Genomic DNA, 22,593 nt, shown 5'->3' on the forward strand with positions numbered 1-22,593 from the left:
CGGGTACCCGGTGGGAACAGACACTGACACCCCCCGTTACGGACCAGGCAGAGATTGGAGCCCCAATAGCCTCTCATCCTCGAGCACACGACAGAGGTCATCCGTCACGTGCTCCATCCTGGGCTGACGCACGGGGAGACATGTCATACGTACTTCCCCGGTCCACCAGCCAGCACCGAACCATCAAAACAATAGAAGCCGGAGCACCTCCCTCTCCAGGGGACGCTCGGCACCAGACACAATGCAGCAGAATACATCCCCATCCTCGAGCACACGACAGAGGTCATCCGTCACGTGCTCCATCCTGGGCTGACGCACGGGGAGACACGCCATACGTACCTCCCCGGTCCACCAGCCAGCACCGAACCATCAAAACAATAGAAGCCGGAGCACCTCCCTCTCGAGGGGACGCTCGGCACCAGACACAATGCAGCAGAAGACATCCACGTGCCACGGCGCTGGCCGCTGGCACGCCATCTTCATCCTCCTGGGCGGGCGGCCAGCACCAGGACAGCGCCACGGCAGGAGCCAGAGGACCTCCGTCCGAAGACACTCGGCCCGCATCTGACAGCGGTGAGTTCTTTGACATCGGTGAGCACTCTACAACACAAAATGCGGGAGAAAGCGAGCTGGCAGCCGCTATTAAGACCCTAGTTCAGCAGTTGACACGCCCAGGCGTACCAACTGACACTAGCACCACCCAAGCAGCTAGTCTGCACAAGGATGCATTTTTCTGTGGTGTTAGCCCACTAGGAGCGCACGTTGAGTTAGAGACAAAGCAAAAAATTTGGGATAATGCTGGCGTAGATATATGGTCACTGTTATCGGCCGACCAACAGTCCGTCGACAAGGAAAGGAGAATAGGCAAGCGGTTAAAGCGGCGGAACTGCTATATTTCGGTTCTAAAAACGGCTTTTATATCCCTTTTAAACCCAGACCCTTGCCAAACTACTGCAAATAATTTAAAATCACCCAGAACGTTGTTCCGAATTACTTATTTACCAAGATCTAATATATAATTCATACCGCGCGTTTACAAGATAAGGGCAAACCAAAAATAGCGCAAGCGATGAATAACTGGCTTCAGGCTTTCGCGTTTCTCGGCTGTATCATGGGCCTGAACGCTGTTCCGAACTATTTGTCTATCAGGCCCTAATCTATAATTCATATAAGTGTCACGGCGGGTCTGCATGGAAACGGTACGACGAGGAGTTCCGCAGGCGGCTGGCCTTGCAACCAGACTTGGGCTGGGGTGTGAAAGTGACGGACGTATGGTTACGATTCATGCTGTCCCAAAAAACAGCCCCTCTTTTCATCAGCGACCACTTATCACTCAGCAACAGCAGGCCAGAATACAGGGGTCGGACGCGGACATGGGGCCGGCTTACTTTTTAACGACGGATACTGCCGCTTCCAAGGGTCCTGTAAATATAGACACGAATGCTCCTCCTGCGGAGGTGGACACCCTGCATTCAGGTGTACCCGCCAAGCAAAACAGAGCGCCTGCGACGTTTAACCCCGGTGAACTTAACCGCAATGGCCCATGGCTAAACCGTTATCCCAATAAGAAGCGGCACAGCAACCACATTTCTGCTTTAAATACGGCTTCTATATCCCCTTCGAGCACAGTCCCAAGTTAAAATCAGCACGCGAATTCCCAAGATTTTCAAAAAGGAGTAGAACTAGGCTCGATGGCGGGCCCATTAAAATCATTGTGTGCTCCATCGCTGACTGACAGCCTGAGTGAATCTTCACCCAGGGCTACCAGCCAGTCCAACCAACGGGAGCCGGTTTTCATCCTTCAACCGAAGGGTTTACAAATGAGCTACACAGGAGTCGGAGTTCCTCCGTTGGCGGATGTCACTCCTCCTGCGACACGCAATCGGTGTGCATGGTATGATCACTAAGGAATTAATGCCGAAAAAGGTGGTTACTTGAATCGATGCCAAAAAAGGCGGTTAATACAGCTATGACGAATCAATGATAAATCAATGCCGAACGGGCTTTTACGGCAAAGGAGAATAAACTACACTGGAGCAGGAGTTCCTCCATCAATGGGAGTCACTCTGCCAGAAGCAGATAGCGGTGAGTGTTTTCATTTTGGCGAACTCAATGGTCCGGCGGACGGTGGAACAAGCGTCCCTGAGGTGGACTTTACAAATGGGTGAAATATGGTTTCATAATGCGGGCAATGAATACAGGTCCCCGGGAATATGCTCAGAGGACAGTAAATGAGATTATTTATGGGCTTGACATCATACATGCGTTATGGCGCGGGGGACGCCAAACAAAGATTTAGGCCTAAGGGTCGGTGGAAATATTGCAGATGGTTTTGCGGCAATCTACAAGGACCAGTGGTGAAAAGGCCAATGGCCTGAACTATGGACCACGGCCGCATGGGGCCGTGACCCAGCACTGGTAGAGATCTTGGCATCGAGCTATGGGGGCTCAATTGGAAAATACGAACATCCGATTTCTAACCAAACAGCTGAGAACAGCAATAGCCCTAAACAGCATGCCCTCTTCTTCTCAGCCAGCACTCGCGCTGTTGCGCCACCTAGCACTACTATGCCTGAAACACAACATCTGGTGCCGTTACAGCATCTGTAGATGATAAAATTGTTAACTCTTTGTTATCTTCCGATTGGCAGGCATTCAAACTCTTCCTCCCCAAGGCGCAAACATCGGGCCTACAATGTCCTCCTTCCCTCTTGGACATGGTGGCCAATCACTGATGCTCGTGATCCGTGCTTCAGTGACACCGGCTACTTGGCAGGTTTACGGTAAGGCGTGGGAGGAGTGGTGCTCACTAACTCAAGGAACGCCAGTCGACAGGTGCGAACGGGCGAGATGCGACGTCTTTGTAGAACTCTTAGAACGGCTCAGGCGTAGAGGTGCGTCAGGGACATTAGCGTACCGTCATTTATCGGGAATAGCCTTCTTCTCTCAGCTGCTGGGGTGGATGGACATAACCAAATATTTTCTCATCAAACAAGCCGTTAAAGGCTGGAAAGGGCTCCAACCTAGTCAGGAATGCCGTCGCCCAGTTTCCTTAAAGCTACTGCACGACGTAGTTACAATATCTTCATCAGTGTGCAAGTCACAATACGAGGCAACGCTGATATCTGCAGCGTTCGCAATCGCCTTCTTCGGGGCGCTTCGCATCAGTGAATTAGTGCCGCAGTCAAAAAACAAAAAAAAAAAAAAAAAAACAGCATCAGTAGGCGGTTTAATCAACGAAGACCTCGTCATATGCAGCGAAGCTCTGCACATTGGAGTATGTAGATCCAAACGCGACCCCACCGGGAGGGGGACATGGATTGGTCAAGGCGTCAGACGGCCCCTATATGCCCGCTAAAAATAGTTAAACACTATACGATGGTCATACATCCGGGTAGATTTTTCTTTCAAACAACGACGGGTCCCCTCTTACAAAATATCAAGTGCAAGCGATTTTTACACAGTGCCTAGAGGCGGTCGGCGTGGCTCAAAAAAAAAAAAATATATATGGGACACATTCCTTCCGAATAGGGGCGGCTACCGAAACAGCTAGAGCGGGGGTATCGGAAGTTGAGGTGCAGAGAATGGGCCGCTGGAAATCCGCATGCTTCGCAAGATACATAAGACCGGACCTGCTTTAACACTTTTTTGTCTCTTACAGGCAGCTGTAGGTCCACAGTCCGGGTAGTGGGGCATTCTTTTGTCTACCGGGCGCGCAAAAGGGCCAAACTGAGGCCGGGCGGAATCAAGTTTGGCTTCCCGAATCTGGAAGTCAACTAGAGAGGCATCAGAGGGCTCCGGTGGCGGCAGATCTTCCCGGAGATGGTCGACATCACTAAGAGGGCCAAGGGGCCGGTGGTTCTGGTCCTACATGCCGGAGGCAATGATTTTGGGAAGCGGAAAGGGGCCGAGCTGTACACAGTAATGTCAACAGACATCGATCGCTTTGTCTGTTTATTACCAGATATGGCGGTGGTGTGGTCCGAGATAATACCTCGAGCGGTCTGGCACGGAGCTAAGGACGTAAAAGCCATTGAAAACGCAAGAAAAAGGATTAACACAAAGATGTCGAAGTTTGTGTGAGAAAAGTACGACATTGTGGTTCGACACCAAGAGTGAGAAGGGAACAATTTTGCTTTGCTAAGACTGGATGGCATCCACCTCACGGACATCGGGCTCAACATAAGTTTGGAGGGTTTGCGGGATGGTGTTGAACAGGCTCTAAGGATGTTGTGTGGGGGTCGGAGTCTTGTGTAGGTCATACACATGATCCTCCGTGGCGGTAAGTAGAGGGGGGCAAAGGTTCGTGACCTCTCATCGGCTTGCTGGCCCAGCGGTCATCGGCTGGGGCCTTCAGCAATGAGTGCGTCGCGATGTGTAATTGCCTTTCTCTACTTTGCAAATAATAAAACTGTGACCGACCTGTTCAACCCATCCAGGATTGTCGGTGTCTTTTATTACGGAATGGTGGGACGGGGGGAAGGCACTGGTTACGACACACGGGTCTCTGCAGTCTGGTAGGCACGGCACTGTATAAGGAACGTGCCTCTGACTGCAGAGCCCCTAAGGGACAGCTAGAGGGGAAATCTGTGCAGTGCCAAAATTCCCCCCTCCCACTACCTCCCCAGGTGAGGTCATGATTGGGACGCCCAGCGGACCAACCGGGGAGAAGAGGTGAGTCAGGCCACACCCTCAGGGGTTAAATTCTAATGACGGGGCCAGGTTCTCCCTCTTTCTCCCCGGCTGACCCTTGGAAGCTGTTGTCCCACCCTCCCTCCCTTATAAACTGGTAAATGTACCGTGCAGTTACTGTTAAAATGTTTTTGAATTTTAAATTTAAAAAAAAAATAATAAAAAAAAAAAAATTTTTCTTTATATACGTCACTGCGGTAAGTAGAAGGGGGGCAAAGGTTCGTGACCTCTCATCGGCTTGCTGGCCCAGCGGTCATCGGCTGGGGCCTTCAGCAATGAGTGCGTCGCGATGTGTAATTGCCTTTCTCTACTTTGCAAATAATAAAACTGTGACCGACCTGTTCAACCCATCCAGGATTGTCGGTGTCTTTTATTACGGAATGGTGGGACGGGGGGAAGGCACTGGTTACGACACACGGGTCTCTGCAGTCTAACCTAGCCAGAAAGGAGAGCAGCTACGAAGCATATCTTTCGCTCATCTTTTTATTCTCTATATATAACGCTTCTTCCTCATAATTCATTGGATAGAATTTGGTGGTGGTCAGAGAAGGTCGCAACATTAGGATATTCCGTTCACTGCCTCAGCTCTAATCGTTAGCTGCACTATAATAATAAGTGGCAGCAGCAGCGTCCCTAATTACAGCCTGTATCCCTAATGGTAGGAGACTGACACAGTGGAAAGTAAGGATGCGTCCTGCAGAAGGTCACCCATTCATCGTCCTACTGATCTACACCGACACCCTCCTTCTTAATGCCGCTCAGTCTTCTGCACGTTATATCCATAGTTCTGGTGTAATCCAAGAAGGAAGGAGTCTACATAGACTGAGGTCAGAAGTCACACGATGGCCCACACCCACATGGGAGCAAACAAAGTAAATAAGAAATTGCCTCCAGATTTGGCTCTTGAGACAGAAAATGTATACAGGAGACTGGAGATGGATTGGTTTTAATTAAATACATATACTAAGTGTAAATTGGATGGAAATACAATCAAATTACAGAAATATTTATAAATAAGTTTGCTACTATTTATACTACATACCCCCACAAAGACACCAGCCCCACCAGAAGGTCTGGTCTAAAACGCGCGTCGGGGTTTGGCAATACGCCAACAACCTATCATCCACAACTGTATGTCATCTATAATTATGCTCTCTGTATACCTGCATCAGGTGCCCATGTACAAATACAATTCAATATGTGGCCTTGATTTTTCTTATATATCTTTTTGATAGATGCAGGTTTCATTCTATTTAATGTTGTACTTTACTTGGATATACAACTTGCATTATCAGAGTTAATCAGGCACTATGGACTGTTTGCTATAATCCAAATAAAGGGTTACAGTCTTTTTGCTGCTAGCATGAGTGCACTTTTGTTGGGTTTTACTTAGATTCACGTATCTTTGGTTTATATATACTGTTTTTTTCATTCTTATTATTTTCTATACAATTTGCATTGTTTTTGTGAGCGCCTTCTGTGCCACCACACACCCTATGTTCTGCAATAAAGGCCTTTTTTATTTAATCAATTGTCCCTGTATGTATATATTTTTTACCGCATCTTGGCATCTCTTTTTTTTGTTTGTCTTGTAATCAGGGTTACCTGGTTAGGGGCCCACTGATATGTTTCAGTCCCCGGAGCAGAACCCCCTAGCTACACCTCTGAGACCAGGACAAGTCAGCTCTCATCTGTACCTGCTGCATTTATACAATGTTTGTAGTCACTGTTGGACCAGACACACATCACGGTGTTGATAAATGATGACTTCCCATGGCCGAGGTACCCGAACAGCTGCAGGAGGATTCTATGAAAACCCTCGTTGCCTCTTTTACATTTGTCAAAGGTAAAATCTCTAATCTTCCTCCTCCATTCTTCATCCTCCATGGCTGGTGAGATGTCTGCACCTTCAACGCTCTGCACTCAGTTTTTTCAGTGAAGATGGGGTGCAGAGTGTCCATTAATGAGAAAAAATGAACTTTTTTGAATTTACCGAATGGCTGCAATGAATCAAAGAGTGAAACATTTTAAGGGGTGTGAATACTTTCTGTACCCACTGTACATGACCTTCCTACACCATGTGTAATACAGAGGTGAGAGAGTGAAAGGGCTTTAGCAAGAAAACTTTCTCAAGAATTATTCTATGTTTCCGACCCCCCAAGACACTGATAGGTGAGCGATGAGGTGATTTTGTTATTTTCTTTTACACCCTTCCTTTACTATACAAGGGCTTCTCACAATATGAGAATATCATCAGAAAGTGAATTTATTTCAGTTCTTCACTACAAAAAGTGAATCTCGTATATTCTATAGAGTCATTACACACAGAGTGATCTATTTCACGTGTTTATTTCTGTTAATGTTGATGATTATGGCTTACAGCCAATGAAAACCCAAAAGGCATTATCTCAGTAAATTAGAATAATTAGCAAAAAAACACCTACAAAGGCTCCTAAGCGTTTATAAAGGTCCCTTAGTCTGTTTCAGTGGCTCCACAATCATGGGGAAGACTGCTGACCTGACAGATGTCCAGAAGGCAAGTTACAAAAAAAGCAGTAAAGCCGCACCCTATAATTATATAGTCTCTATGGACATCAGGGCGCACATCCTCACCAGGGGGTCCATCCCAGATAGAACATCCAAATCCAAACTGAAGAAAAGGACAGCGCCACACCGGATAGTGAAAAGCAGCTCACTTATTTATTCTGCCTCCTGCGGCAACGTTTCGGTCCGAAGACAAAGGTTGACAAAAGGTTGACAAAGGTCTTCGGACCGAAACGTTGCTGCAGGAGGCAGAATAAATATGTGAGCTGCTTTTCACTATCTGGTGTGGAGCTGTCCTTTTCTTCAGTTTGGATTTAGATGTCCAGAAGGCGTCACTGACACACTCCACAAGGAGGGGAAGTCACAAAAGGTCATTGCTAAAGAAGCCGGCTGTTCACACAGTGCTGTATCCAAGCAGATTAATGGAAAGTGGAGTGGAAGGAAAAAGTGTGGTAGGAAAAGGTGCACAAGCAACCGGGATAACCGCAGCCTGGAAGGGATTGTTAAGAAAAGGACATTAAGAAATGTGGGGGAGATTCACAAGGAGCGGACTGCTGCTGGAGTCATTGCTTCACCACACACAGACGTGTCCAGGACATGGGCTACAAGTGTCACATTCCTTGTGTCCGGCCACTCATGACCAATAGACAAGGTCAGAAGCCTCTTACCTGGGCCAAGGAGAAAAATAAACAAGCGGAAAAAAATGGCCTAGCTATTAGTGGGACTTCCACAAATTAATGTGTACCTACAAGTATACGGAAGCAAATGGCAAGTATTTTTAACCCCTTATTGACGCCAATACATCTTTTTACAGACCTGAGATATAAGAGAATAGCCTCCACATACAGGTGACAATCCAGCAGCTTCCGACTGTACACTACAGCTGACAACTTGCTTCATCAGCCACGATCAGTGTTGGCACCATCCAGATCTGTGTAACACCTTAGATGCTGCTCTCAATAATGACTACATCATATAAATGGTTAACAGAGTGTGGGGGCTTCCTCTTTATCCCCAATGTCACCCAGAGATCATGATTGTGTGGTCCTGATGTTTGCCGGCAATTCACGGCCATATAGCGGCCTGTTCAGAAGTTACCGACAATTAGATGGTAAATACACATTTTCATTCCTATCAAGCCACTTTGCATTACTTCTTGAAAAGCACCTGAAGGGTTAATAAACTACCTGACTGCAGTTTTCAATGTGTCAGGGGGCGCTGTTTTTAAAATGTTATCACTTTTGGGGGTCTTCCAATATATAGGACCCTCAAAGTCACTTCAAACCTGGATAGTTCCCTAAAAAAATGAACTGTATTAACTGCATGCTGCAATTTGCTTGACATCTCGGACGAGACTCGCCAATTTGTCAATGGATGTGAGAAAAAAACGTACAGCACTCGCACCATGCAAGTGCTGTCCCTTTTTATACGCACCGGTGTCGTTTGAAAAGCCGTTAATTCATATGCAGTGTACAGTAAAATCACACTGACAGGTTAGAATAGAATAGATATATATATAAGTATTTATATTGCATGGAGAGATAGAAGAAAAGCCAGTAATTCCTTTGTCGGCTTCTGTAAAATCTCTGCAGGAGCCGACAGGATAGCAGACATGGAATACATACAGTAAATACACATAGAATAGATAGATATATAGATGTCAGTGACAAATACAATTAGTGCAGTGTGTGTGCAAATTACTGGACATGTATGTAATTAATAAAAGATTATTTTATGTAGAAGGGAAGTGCACCCAAAATGTATATCTTTACATAGAGATGTGTATAGTGCATGTTTTGGTATATCCCTCACATGTATACTACATTGAGCAAAGCCCCCCTCCAGCCTGCTGTAAAACAAAGCTGCCATGAGCTGGTATATCAGATTTCATTTAGGACTTAGGCTAGTGGACAATAGATTTGTGACCTCATCCCCACACACCTGGGGCTGGACACCTCTTCTAGCTGGACATAAAAGGGACAAGACACATGTGCTCTTTTTTGCTATGCCTGCATTGCCTGGAATGATGATGGACCCACATGGCTTAAGTATTCTCTGTATCCCGTTTTCTTAATAGGCCCAGTACTATTTATTAGGGTTAGCTAGCCATAGGTGGGAGGGCTGATATTGTAAGTGTGATTTGAGTAATCGGGCAGTTAATTGCGGGTTTTTATGTTGTGTGATATTGTTGTGATATTACTGGTTATTGTGGGTTATTACTGTGTGATACTGTTGGGAAATCACTGTATACTGTAGTGATATTACTATATTAGAGTTGTACATCCGTATATTTGTAAATAAATATATTTAGAGTCGCCAGCTTGGGTATAAATATATATGTATGTTATAGACTGCAGACTTGTGTGTGTGTGTAATAAATACCCTTTATTGATACACGGTTTTGTCTCAGATAGTATATAGTATAAGGAATAGATAACAGTTACTGTATAGTATAAGGTAAAGATAACGTTGTGGTTTTAAGTGGATATTAATTACTAATAGTAGTTCCCAACTGATTACTAGTCTGAAAAATATCATCAATGATTTTTCAAATGTGGTGCCAGCCTTCTCTTTGTCTCTGAACACAAGGTCAGATCCCCGACCAATTGTGCCCTGTGCAGGGCAAAAAGAGGGGAGTGATGGAACAGGTGAGGGATCAAATATTTTATCAAATTTTGATCAAATAAAGACATGTAATGACAGATATGTGCTGTCTAAATTACAAAGAAAGTTCAAAAGTGACATTGTTAAAAGTGCATCCTTAGTAGTGGAAGAGTTTAAAAGTTCCAGACAGAAAGAAGTATGTTCTGTCCGGGCCCCTAAATCAGGCATGGCATGTGTTAGATGTTATGCTTGTGCTGGCTCCGGCCATATTGCCAGGTACTGCAAGTGGCCGGGTACGATGAAGGAGAGGAAATATTATTCTGTGAAATGATTTAAATGTGGTCACTTTGGACATATTGCAAGGAACTGTTACTGCACAAGTAATTGTGAGGGGCCTAGCAATATTGTCAGGGAGAACAGGCATTTTCACAGACATAATGACATTTCCTCTCAGTCTGTGCCCTGCCGTGGGCGGACTCCTCAAAATGGCCGATTACAACCAGGGAGGCTATTGAGGCCTTGATGTAAACTCAGTTTATCAATCTGGCCTCTAGTCTTTCAGATTTTTTGTTTTGTTTTAGTTTCGTTTACTTCTTCTATTTACTAAGTTTGCTCTTTTGTAAGTGAAATGTATTGTTAGACCAGTGAGGTTTAGACAGGAGGCAGAAGGGCCTTATCTGAGGTGCAATGTGATTGCAATGATAACAGGATTTGTTATTTGTTGTTTTTTTCCTGTTTTCTATCAGACTCCCTGTGAAGTAAATGAGGTTATTTACTGGTACTTGTTTTTTTTAGCTCCAGTTTTCCATAGAATTCAAAATGATAAAGGTACTTTCACATTAAGCGACGCTGCAGCGATACAGACAACGATGCCGATCGCTGCAGCGTCGCTGTTTTGTCGCTGTGTGGTCACTGGAGAGCTGTCACACAGACAGCTCTCCAGCGACCAACGATGCCGAAGTCCCCGCGTAACCAGGGTAAACATCGGGTTACTAAGCGCAGGGCCGCGCTTAGTAACCCGATGTTTACCCTGGTTAACATTGTAAATGTAAAAAAAACAAACACTACATACTTACATTCCGGTGTCTGTCACGTCCCTCGGCGTCCGCTTCCCTGCACTCCTCCTGCATCCTGTGTAAGCGCCGCCGGAAAGCAGAGCGGTGATGTCACCGCTGTGCTCTGCTTTACGGCCGGCCGGTGCTGACACAGTGCAGGAAAGCAGACACCGGGGGACGCGACAGACACCGGAATGTAAGTATGTAGTTTTTTTTTTTTTTTACATTTACAATGGTAACCAGGGTAAATATCGGGTTACTAAGTGCGGCCCTGCGCTTACTAACCCGATGTTTACCCTCGTTACCAGTGAAGACATCGCTGAGTCGGCGTCACACACGCCGACTCAGCGATGTCAGCGGGTGATCAGCGACCAAATAAAGTTCTGGCCTTCTAGCTCCGACCAACGATATCACAGCAGGATCCTGATCGCTGCTGCGTGTCAAACACAACGATATCGCTATCCAGGACGCTGCAACGTCACGGATCGCTATCGTTATCGTTGTTAAGTTGTTCAGTGTGAAGGTACCTTAACCCCTTAGTGACAGAGCCAATTTTTACAATTCTGACCAGTGTCACTTTAAGAGGTTATAACTCTGGAACGCTTTATCGGATCCCGCTGATTCTGAGATTGTTTTTTCGTGACATATTGTACTTCAAGGTAGTGGTAACATTTCTTCGATATTACTTGCGATTATTTATGAAAAAAATGGAAATATGGCGAAAATTTTTAAAATTTTGCAATTTTCAAACTTTGTATTTTTATGCCCTTAAATCAGAGAGATATGTCACAAAAAATAGTTAATAAATAACATTTCTGACATGTCTACTTTACATCAGCACAATTTTGGAAACAATTTTTTTTTTGTTAGGGAGTTATAAGGGTTAAAAGTTGACCAGCAATTTCTCATTTTTACAACACCATGTTTTTTTTAGGGACCACATCACCTTTGAAGTGATTTTGAGGGGTCTATATGATAGAAAATAACCAAGTGTGACACCATTCTAAAAACTGCACCCCTCAAGGTGCTCAAAACCACATTCAAGAAGTTTATTAACCCTTTACGTACTTCACAGGAACTGAAAAAATGTAGAAGAAAAAAATGAACATTTAACTTTTTTTTGCAAACATTTTACTTCAGAACCATTTTTTTTAATTTTTACAAGTGTAAAAACAGAAATTTAACCACAAATTTTGTTGTGCAATTTTTCCTGAGTACGCCGATACCCCATATGTGGAGGTAAACCACTGTTTGGGCGCACCGCAGAGCTTGGAAGTGAAGGAGCACCGTTTGACTGTTTCAATGCAGAATTGGCTGGAATTGAGATCGGACGCCATGTCGCGTTTGGAGAGCCCCTAATGTGCCTAAACAGTGGAAACCCCCCACAAGTGACACCATTTTGGAAACTAGACGCCCCAAGGAACTTATCTAGATGTGTGGTGAGCACTTTGAACCCCCAAGTGCTTCACAGAAGTTTATAACGTAGAGCCGTGAAAATAAAAAATCGCATTTGTTTTCACAAAAATGATTTTTTCGCCCACAAATTCTTATTTTCACAAGGGTAACAGGAGAAATTAGACCACAAAAGTTGTTGAGCAATTTCTCCTGAGTACGTCGATATCCCATATGTGGGGGTAAACCACTGTTTGGGCGCACCGCAGAGCTTGGAAGAGAAAGAGTGTCGTTTTACTTTTTCAATGTAGAATTGGCTGGAATTGAGATCGGACGCCATGTCACGTTTGGAGAGCCGCTGATGTGCCTAAACAGTGGAGACCCCCCACATATGACACCATTTTGGAAACTAGACCCTTTAAGGAACTTATCTAGATGTGTGGTGAGCACTTTAAACCCCCAGGTGCTTCACAGAAGTTTATAACGTAGAGCCGTGAAAATAAAAAAATCGCATTTTTCTACAAAAATGATCTTTTTGCCTCCAAATTTTTATTTTACCAAGGGTAACAGGAGAAAATGGACCCCAGAAGTTGTTATACAATTTGTCTTGAGTACGCCGACACCCCATATGTGGGGGTAAATCACTGTTTGGGCGCATGGCTGAGCTCGGAAGCAAAGGAGCGCCATTTGACTTTTCAATGCAAAATTGACTGGAATTGAGATCGGACGCCATGTCGCGTTTGGAGAGCCCCTGATGTGCCTAAACAGTAGAAACCCCCCAAAAGTGACCCCATTTTGGAAACTAGACCCCCCATGGAACTTATCTAGATGTGTATTGAGAACTTTGAATGCCCAAGTGCATCACAGAAGTTTATAATGCGGAGTCGTGTAAATAAAAAATATATATTTTTTAACAATAAAGATTTTTAGCCCCCAAGTTTTTATTTTCACAAGGGTAACAAGAGAAATTGGACCCCAAAAGTTGTTGTCCAATTTGTCCTGAGTATGCTGGTACCCCATATGTGGGGGTAAACCACTGTTTGGGTGCACGGCAGAGCTCGGAAGGGAAGGAGCGCCATTTTGGAATGCAGACTTTGATAGAATTGTCTGCGGGCGTTATGTTGCGTTTGCAGACCCCTAATGTACCTAAACAGTAGAAACCCCCAACAAGTGACCCCATTTTGGAAAATAGACCCCCCAAGGAACTTATCTAGATATGTGGTGAGAACTTTGAATGCCCAAGTGCTTCACAGAAGTTTATAATGCAGAGTAGTGAAAATAAAAAATATTTTTTTTCCCACAAAAAAGATTTTTTTAGCCTCCAAATTTTTGTTTTCACAAAGGTAACAAGAGAAATTGGACCCCAAAAGTTGTTGTCCAATTTGTCCTGAGTATGCTGTGTGATATATGTGATGCAGTAACCCCTGTAACAAGTAGGGGGCGCTGCATGGTCTCCCCGGGATGTGCACGGAGTGGTATTGAGGCCGTGAGAATTGATCTGCAGTGATGTCAGGATCACGTGACCAGCCCATGTGATCCATTACTGTGGGTGTGGTTACAGGTACATAACGTGACCAGAGTGTGGGTCACATGTTCCTGTGTGGTTCCAGTGTTTGGACCTGAAGGGTCCAAGGGCAAAATCCCTGAGGGAGTTCCTGAGGACTCCGTGTGTTCCTGTGTTGGAAGCCTGAGAGGAGGCTTCCTGGAAAGCACCTGCTGGCCTGGGATCGTCCTAGGAATGACTAGGATCCCGGAGCAGTGCACAGTGGAACTGGGGAAGCTACAATCCTTCAGTGGCTCTGGACTGACTAGTGTGTGCCGGCCAGGCAAGTTGGTGATCCCTGTAAGGCAGCTTACCCGGAGGTGTGGACTGGCGAGGAGTCAGCAGGTGGAGCCGGAGCTCCCGTCAGGTATCGGACAGGCCGGTAGTGCTTGTGAAGCCCTATGAACTGTGTGGTCTCCCTTGGGAGCTGGTTAAGGGAGTACCAGCGTGTTTAGAGACGACAACCCAGAGTCACATGTGCTGTCTGTGACTTGGGACGTTGGTGAAGTGTACGGCGTACGGACACCCTGGTAACTGGGCGAAGTGAGAGGCCCAGCACGTTAGTGTCCGTGAGGCAAAGCCGTACACTGAAGTGTTTGAAGATGCAAGTTAATATCACCAGTTGGTGCCTGTTGTGTTTCATGTTTTGAACTGTGCGTAACCCGGTTTATGAGGCTTAATAAACCGCATGGACTGCTTTGTTTTAAAAACCCGTGCCCGTGTGCTTAAATATCGCGGCCAAGTGAGTGTCCCCCAACACTCTCAGTAAGAGAAACCTTACAGCTGGTACCCCATATGTGGGGGTAAACCACTGTTTGGGCGCACGGCAGAGCTCAGAAGGGAAGCAGCGCCATTTTGAAATGCAGGCTTTGATAGAATGGTCTGCGGGCGTTATGTTGCGTTTGCAGAGCCACTGATGTACCTAAACAGTAGAAACCCCCCACAAGTGACCCCATTTTGAAAACTAGACCCCCCACGGAACTTATCTAGATATGTGGTGAGAACTTTGAATGCCCAAGTGCTTCACAGAGGTTTATAATGCAGAGTAGTGAAAATAGAAAATATTTTTTTTTTCCACAAAAAAGATTTTTTAGCCCCCAAGTTTTTATTTTCACAAGGGTAACAAGAGAAATTGGATGCCAATATTTGTTCTCCAATTTGTCCTGAGTATTCTGGTACCCCTTGTGTGGGGGTAAACCACTGTTTTGGCACACAGCAGAGCTCGGAAGAGAAGGAGCGCCATTTTGGAATTCAGACTTTGATAGAATTGTCTGTGGGTGTTATGTTGCGTTTGCAGAGCCCCTGATGTACCTAAACAGTAGAAACCCCCACAAGTGACCAAATTTTGGAAACTAGACCCCCTAGAACTTATCTAGATATGTGGTGAGAACTTTGAAAGCTCAAGTGCTTCACAGAAGTTTATAATGCAGAGTAGTGAAAATAAAAAAATATTTTTTTTTCCCACAAAAAAGATTTTTAGCCCCCAGGTTTTTATTTTCACAAGGGTAACAGGAGAAATTGGACCCCAAAAGTTGTTGTCCAATTTATCCCGAGTACGCTGATGCCCCATATGTGGGGGTAAACCACTGTAGAGCTCAGAAGGGAGGGAGCACCATTTGACTTTTTTAGCGCAAAATTGGCTGTCGTGTTTGGAGACCCCCTGATGTACCTAAACAGTGGAAACCCCCAAATTATAACTCCAACCCTAACTCCAACACACCCCTAACCCTAATCTCAACCCGATCCATAATCCTAATCACAACCCTAACCCCAAAACAGCCCTAATCTCAACCCTAATCAAAACCCTAAATCCAACACACCCCTAACCCTAATCCCAACCCTAACTCTAATCCAAACCCTAATCCCAAACGTAACCCTAATCCCAACCCTAATCCCAAACGTAACACTAATCCCAACCCTAATCCAAACCCTAACCCTAATCCCAACTCTAACCCTAACTTTAGCCCCAACCCTAACCCTAACTTTAGCCCCAACCCTAACCATAACTTTAGCCCCCGTCGTCACAAAAAAAGTTCAATGTAACCTTTTTTTTGTACGTCGCGTCCGCCATTTCCGCGCATGCGTGGCCGTAACTCTGCCCCCTCCTCCCCAGGACATAGACTGGGCAGCGGATGCGTTGAAAAACTGCATCAGCTGCCCACGTTGTGCACAATTTTCACAACGTGCGTCGGTACGTCGGGCCGACGCATTGCGAACGCCCCGTACCGACGCAAGTGTGAAAGAAGCCTAAGGCTACTTTCACACTAGCGTCGTACTCGGCCCATCGCAGTGTGTCGGGCCGACGTACCGACGCTAGTGTTGTAAGCGCCGCACAACGGGTGCAGCGGATGCTGTTTTTTCAACGCATCCGCTGCCCCATTGTGAGGTGCGGGGAGGCGGGGGCGGAGTTCCGGCCACGCATGCGCGGTCGGAAATGGCGGACACGTCGCACAAAAAAGTTACATGTAGCTTTTTTTGTGCCGACGGTCTGCCAAAGCACGACGCATCCGTCGCACGACGGATGCGACATGTGGCAATCCGTCGCAATGCGTCGCTAATGCAAGCCAATGGAGAAAAAACGCATCCTGCAAGCACTTTTGCAGGATGCGTTTTTTCTCCAACGACGCATTGCGACGGAAGCCAAAAAACGCTAGTGTGAAAGTAGCCTAACCCTAACCCTAACCCTAGCCCTAACCCTAACCCTAAATTTAGCCCCAACCCTAACTCTAACCCTAACCCTAACTCTAACTCTAACCCTAACCCTAACCCTAACCCTAACTCTAACCCTAACCCTAATTTTAGCCCCAACTCGTCTCTCCTGCCGGCCGGCAGATGGCAGCAGATGGCGGGCGCACTGCGCATGCGCCCGCTGTTGTGAATTAGACCTTTTGGCTCCCTCTTGTGGTCACTAGTGATATGACACTTTGATTTTCCTTCCCTTGCTTGGTATCCACCTGGCCTCGTTAGTCCAGGGGTGTCGCTATTTGAACTTCCTGGATTTTCAGTCTGGTGCCTGGCATCGTTGTAATCAGATCCTTCTGTTTGCTCCTATCTGCTGGTCCTGGTTCTTTGCAAAATTAAGCTAAGTCCTGCTTTCTTGTTTTTGGTTATTTTCTGTGCTCTTATTTTTGTCCAGCTTGTACTAATGTGATTCCTTATATTGCTGGAAGCTCTAGGGGGCGGATGTTCTCCCCCCGTGCCGTTAGACGGTTCGGGGGTTCTTGAATATTCCGCGTGGAGTTTTTGTGAGGGTTTTTGCTGACCATATAAGTCATCTTCCTATATTCTGCTATTAGTTAGCGGGCCTCTCTTTGCTAAAACCTAGTTCATTTCTTGCGTTTGTCTTTTCTTCTTACCTCACCGTTATTATTTGTTGGGGGCTTGTATCAAACTTTTTGGGGTATTTCCTCTGGAGGCAAGAAAGGTCTTTCTTTTCCCTGCTAGGGTTAGTTAGTTCTCCGGCTGGCGCGAGATGTCTAGAATCAACGTAGGTACGTTCCCCGGCTGCTGTTATTAGTGTGCTAGGTTCAGGTATATGGTCAGCCCAGTTACCACTGCCCTATGAGCTGGGTTTTATGTTTGCAGACTTCGCTATTGTCTCTGAGACCCCCTGCCATTGGGGTCATAACAGCCCGCCATGATGAAAAAGCCGGCTGGCAGGAGAAGACCGAAGAGGACCCAGGGACACCGGGTGAGTATGTTAGGGTCCCCGAATCCCCCTATTTCTCTGTCCTCTGATGTGCGATCACATCAGAGGACAGAGAATTACAGATCGCTTTTTTTTTTTTTTTTGCGGTCGCCGGTAAACTGTTACTTACCGGTGATCGCAAAACAGGGGTCGGTGCAAACCGACCCCGATCATGTTCTTTGGGGTCTCGGCTACCCCCGGCAGCCGAGACCCCAAAGATCTTCCGGGTGCCGGGCGGCGGGCGTACTGCGCGTGCGCCCGCCATTTTTTCCCGGAAAAAAGATGGCGGCGCCCATCGGGAGCCACGAGGAGCACCGGGGGAGATAGGTGAGTATTGGGGGGCTATCGGGGGCCATCGGGGACCCTATTTCTCTGTCCTCCGATGTGCGATCACATCGGAGGACAGAGAAATTAAAAGGCAAATCGCGTTTTTGTTTTTTTTTTGCGACCGCCGGTAAACGGTTAATTACCGGCGATCGCAACTCGGGGGTCGGTAAAAACCCCCCGAATCATGTTCTCTGGGGTCTCGGCTACCCTCGGCAACCGAGACCCCAGAGAAAATCCGACTCTGGGGGGCGCTATTCACTTTTTCCACAGCGCCGTTAATTAACGGCGCTGTGGTTTAAGTACCCTTAGCGGCCGCCGTTAAAAGGCGTATCGGCGGTCGTTAAGGGGTTAAGAGTACCACAGATCGCAGGATAATAGAGTCACATCCATGGATGCTCGGATTTGTTGCTTGAACTAATATAGGTAGGGAGGTGTGTGTTCACCTAGGCTTTGAAGTTCAGCTGTAAAATTGAGTTTGTTTTCCTGTGCATCTTAGATTGGATAAAGGGTGTTGTTACGTGAGCTAAGATAGGCGAAGAAGCAGAGACAGATAACGGACATACACGATGGAGTGTCATGTTATACTGCCTGCTGACCTTGAAGTTTGGACGGATAACATGGTTTTGTTTAAGACCTGATGCAGGATACAACTAGAGTCAGTGTACCTTAGTTTAATGTTTAGTTTTCCTAGGGTGTTAAGTAGCTGCGAGGGTTATATGTTACTCTTTGAATTGTGGAAAATTGGTAGGGGTATCTGTATAGGAAATAGAGGCAATTGACTAGGATCGTACTATAAGAAAATTGCATTCATTTTGTGGGGTTCAGGAGAGTTGAGGCATTAGCTAATTACTGGGCAGCTGAATAAAGGTCAACAGGGGGAGGTCACCCTGAAGTAAAAGTATAAAGAATTAGTGAGTTTGGGGGAACAGTGAATCATCAAATAAGGCTGTTTATTAGCTGCACTGGGAGATCTCCCAGAGCGTATTGTTCCCTTTGTCCATTTTAGATATCTATGTAGAAGAGCACCTATCACTCCAGAGAAGAAGTCTTGACCTTTGCCCAGATGCCCTGAGAGACTCCAGAACACCCCTCTTACGTTTGGTGCCGAGCTGAAACATCTCCTCTCAGATTTCAGCCATGAGGAGGAGACTGTAATAAAACTCAACGCCACTTGGTCCTGTCATTTTCCTCCCGGTCATTATTTTATATATATTGGACTGTTTATGATCTGCAGAAGGACTGAAAGACTGGACACCCAACTGCACGGAAGTCAGGCTGAGCACCATTAACTCAGCCAGTGAAGGGGGTTAAGGACGCAAGAAAAATCCAGTCCTTTACCCCGAATCCAATATATATTGTATATAATAATTATGTTTTATTCATTGACGTGTTAGGCCTCTTTCACATTAGCGTCATGCACTGCACGTCGCTATGCGTCGTTCTGTAGAAAAACGCATCCTGCAAAATTGCTTGCAGGATGCGTTTTTTCCATAGACGTGAATTAGTGATGCTTTGCCACACGTCGCAACCGTCGTGCGACGGTTGCGTCGTGTTGCGTCGGACCGTCGGCACAAAAAAAGTTACATGTAACTTTTTTGTGCGTCGTCAGCGTCTTTTCCAACCGGGCATGCACGGCCAGAACTCCACCCTCACCTCCCCGCACATCACAATGGGGCAGCGGATGCGATGTAAAACTGCATCCGCTGCCCCCGTTGTGCGGCGGTTTCACTGCTAGCGTCGGTGCGCCGCAGTGTCGCATAGCGATGTGCGGTGCACGACGCTAGTGTGAAAGAAGCCTTACTGTGTACTAAATTCCATATGTGTGCATATAGACACTTTAGGTGGAAGTGCAGGACTACCTGTACATGGACATACTCAGTAAGTGTGTTCATGTGAAGGTGTCCATGCATTTACAGCCAGTAGAGCTTAAGTCTCTATTTGCATTATGGAATTGTAATATTTTGTGTGAATGGGGTGTGAATGGGAAAAAGAGTAAGGTTCCCTAGGGACAGGTCCCCTCATCTAAGGTATTTGCCACTTTAACCCTAGCAATGGTGAAGTTCTTAAGGGATGGATTGAATGTCGGTTAGAATCAGATGGTGTAATTTTCCCACAGTCCACTTAGGTATTGTGACATCACTCCCTACTTAAGAAATTCTGACCTGCCTAGTAAAGATCTGCTTATCTGTCCATGGAGGAACCTCATCAATAATCTTCAATCAAGATTACAGGAGAAGTGCCTGATGGAAGTCGCATCTGATGCATGTCTGATGAAAGTCTTTTCCAGTGCCTGAGTCCAGTCATTTCCAGTGCCAGAGTCGAGTCGTTTCCAGTGCCTGAGTCCGTGAGGCCCAGAGGAAAAAAATACCTGTGACATCCAGCAGTCTCATCATGCCAGACATACTCAAAATCCTGCTGAATCAAGCTATAGGGGAGTAACGTGAAGTCTGGCAAGGTGACGGGTGCACACAGGATGATGTTGACTGACTATGGACTGTGAGGGTGAAGCCATTCCAGAGTCTGACCAGTCACAACTGGAGAAAGATGGCTTTGGGATGTGCTGATACTTGAAGATTGACAATTAAAGACCAGAACAGAGACTGAAAACTGCAAAAAGACTCCATGAAAGAAGAATAAGGTGTACTCTGTGGATAGAGATGTGGGTTACGGTGAATGGCAGGGAAGAGCTGATGGCCGTGTGGATGATGTCTAGGTACCTAAGTGCAGAATTATGCTTCATTCCATCCTGAACTGTCACTAGTTATAAATGGGGTTGAGTAGGCAAATAAATCCCAGCACAAAATGTCCCTCAAATTTCATTGTCGTGTTCTCAACAACAGGGGGAAAGTAGAAGGGAAGTGCACCCAAAATGTATATCTTTACATAGAGATGTGTTTAGTGCATGTTTTGGGTATATCCCCCACATGTATACCACATGGAGCAAAGCCCCCCTCCAGTCTGCTGTAAAACAAAGCTGCCATGAGCTGGTATATCAGGTTTCATTTAGGACAGGCCAGTGGACAATAGATTTGTGACCTCATCCCCACACACCTGGGCCTGTACACACCTCTTCTAGCAGGACATAAAGGCACAAGACACATGTGCTCTGCCTCTTTTTTGCTGTGCCTGCATTGCCTGGAATGATGATGGACCCACATGGCTTAAGTATACTCTGTATCCCCTTTTCTTAATAGGCCCAGTACTATTTATTCGGGTTAGCTAGCCATAGGTGGGAGGGCTGATATTGTATGTGTGATTTGGGTAATCGGGCAGTTCATTGTGTTTTTTTATATTGTGTGATATTGTTGTGATATTACTGGTTATTGTGGGTTATTACTGTGTGATACTGTTGGGATATCACTGTATACTGTAGTGATATTACTATATCAGAGTTGTGATATCCATATATTTGTATATATATAATTTTGGCATTAATAGTTGATATCGGACCTCCTTACAGGTGAAAGGAGGTTTCCTCTTTTGATACTATAAGTTTCAGTATTATTAGGAGGAAAACCCTGTGTCCTTTAACAGCTCCCATGCAATTTTAAAAACCAGCAGAGGAAAAGCCAGCAACTGGGGGCCGATGTGTATAGCCTGGGAATAGCTTCCCAGGCTATTAAAATCAGCTCACAGCTGTATACTTAGCCTTTACTGGCTATTAAAATGGGGGACCCCAAAAAATAAGGACGTGGGGTCCCCCCCATAATTAATAACAGCAAAGGCTATGCAGACAGCTGCAAGTTGATATTAATACCCTAGGAAGGGTATTGCCCCCCCTGGCTAAAAACATCAGCCTTTTAATAGACTGTTTACACAGGCAGACCACTCATTAGGATGCGCAGCATCTGTATTAGATCAGTCTATACACACAGGCTGCCATTATTCAAGGCAGCACAAGTCCAGTTTGTACAGAATAATGAGCTGCAGAGAATGATGATTTTTAAGCGCCTTATTTGACCTGATGAACAAGCGTTCTGCTCATTTATAGGGTGAATTGAAGCCTGAAAGACTATTGAGAGATGAGAACTCCTAGGAAAGTTCGTCCAAGATGTATCTGTTAATGTAAACGCACATTTAGGACACGATCTAGTCACAATTTGTGTAACTGCATTTACTACGATAACATTACAGCTTTCACTCCAAGACTTTTCGAATCACCAATGTTAGGTACTTCTAAAATACTCAAATCTCAGTTTACTGATCATGTGGTGACGCATGCAGGCTCAACATAAAATGACATATGGTCACAGCCTGTGAATGGAGTCGGATCAGGAACATAGTCCTCACCAGACCCAACAGATGCCATCTGTCCTTGTGTGATACTCATCCTCAGGGTTACATCACGATTTTGATAGCAAGATACACTTGGCAGCTCCTCTCTGCTCTTTGTGGAGGTCTCAGCACAACCATCACAGTCTATTCATCTAGTTCTCAGCTATATAATTCTTCTTCGTCATCACTCCTTGGGTACAGTTTGACGACGGTCACAGAAGGTCACCTACTCACCCTTCTACCGGACAGGTCTACACCGACACTCTCCTCCCTCCCCAATGCCACGCAGTCTTGTGTATATTATATCCAGACTTCCATCCTCTGTGTGGTTTTATCCACAGACTAAAGAGTGTATAGACTGGTGTAAGAATCTCCTGATGATGGCCCACAACCACATGGGGGCAAACCCCTTACAGTCAAAAAGAAATGTCCTCCAGACATGGCTCTAGAGACAGAAAATGTAACAAGACACT

At 45.8% G+C, this 22,593-nt stretch overlaps 1 long non-coding RNA gene across 1 annotated transcript; it reads left to right on the forward strand.

Annotated features, from left to right (window-relative positions):
- Positions 1 to 541: 541 nt before the first annotated feature.
- LOC143785040 (uncharacterized) lies at positions 542 to 4,434 on the forward strand. Its single transcript, XR_013217950.1, has 2 exons — positions 542 to 573; positions 3,662 to 4,434. It is a non-coding gene; the product is annotated as an uncharacterized LOC143785040 (long non-coding RNA).
- Positions 4,435 to 22,593: the final 18,159 nt, after the last annotated feature.

The sequence above is a fragment of the Ranitomeya variabilis genome, chromosome 7 (genome assembly GCF_051348905.1).
Source record: "Ranitomeya variabilis isolate aRanVar5 chromosome 7, aRanVar5.hap1, whole genome shotgun sequence".
NCBI lineage: Eukaryota > Metazoa > Chordata > Amphibia > Anura > Dendrobatidae > Ranitomeya > Ranitomeya variabilis.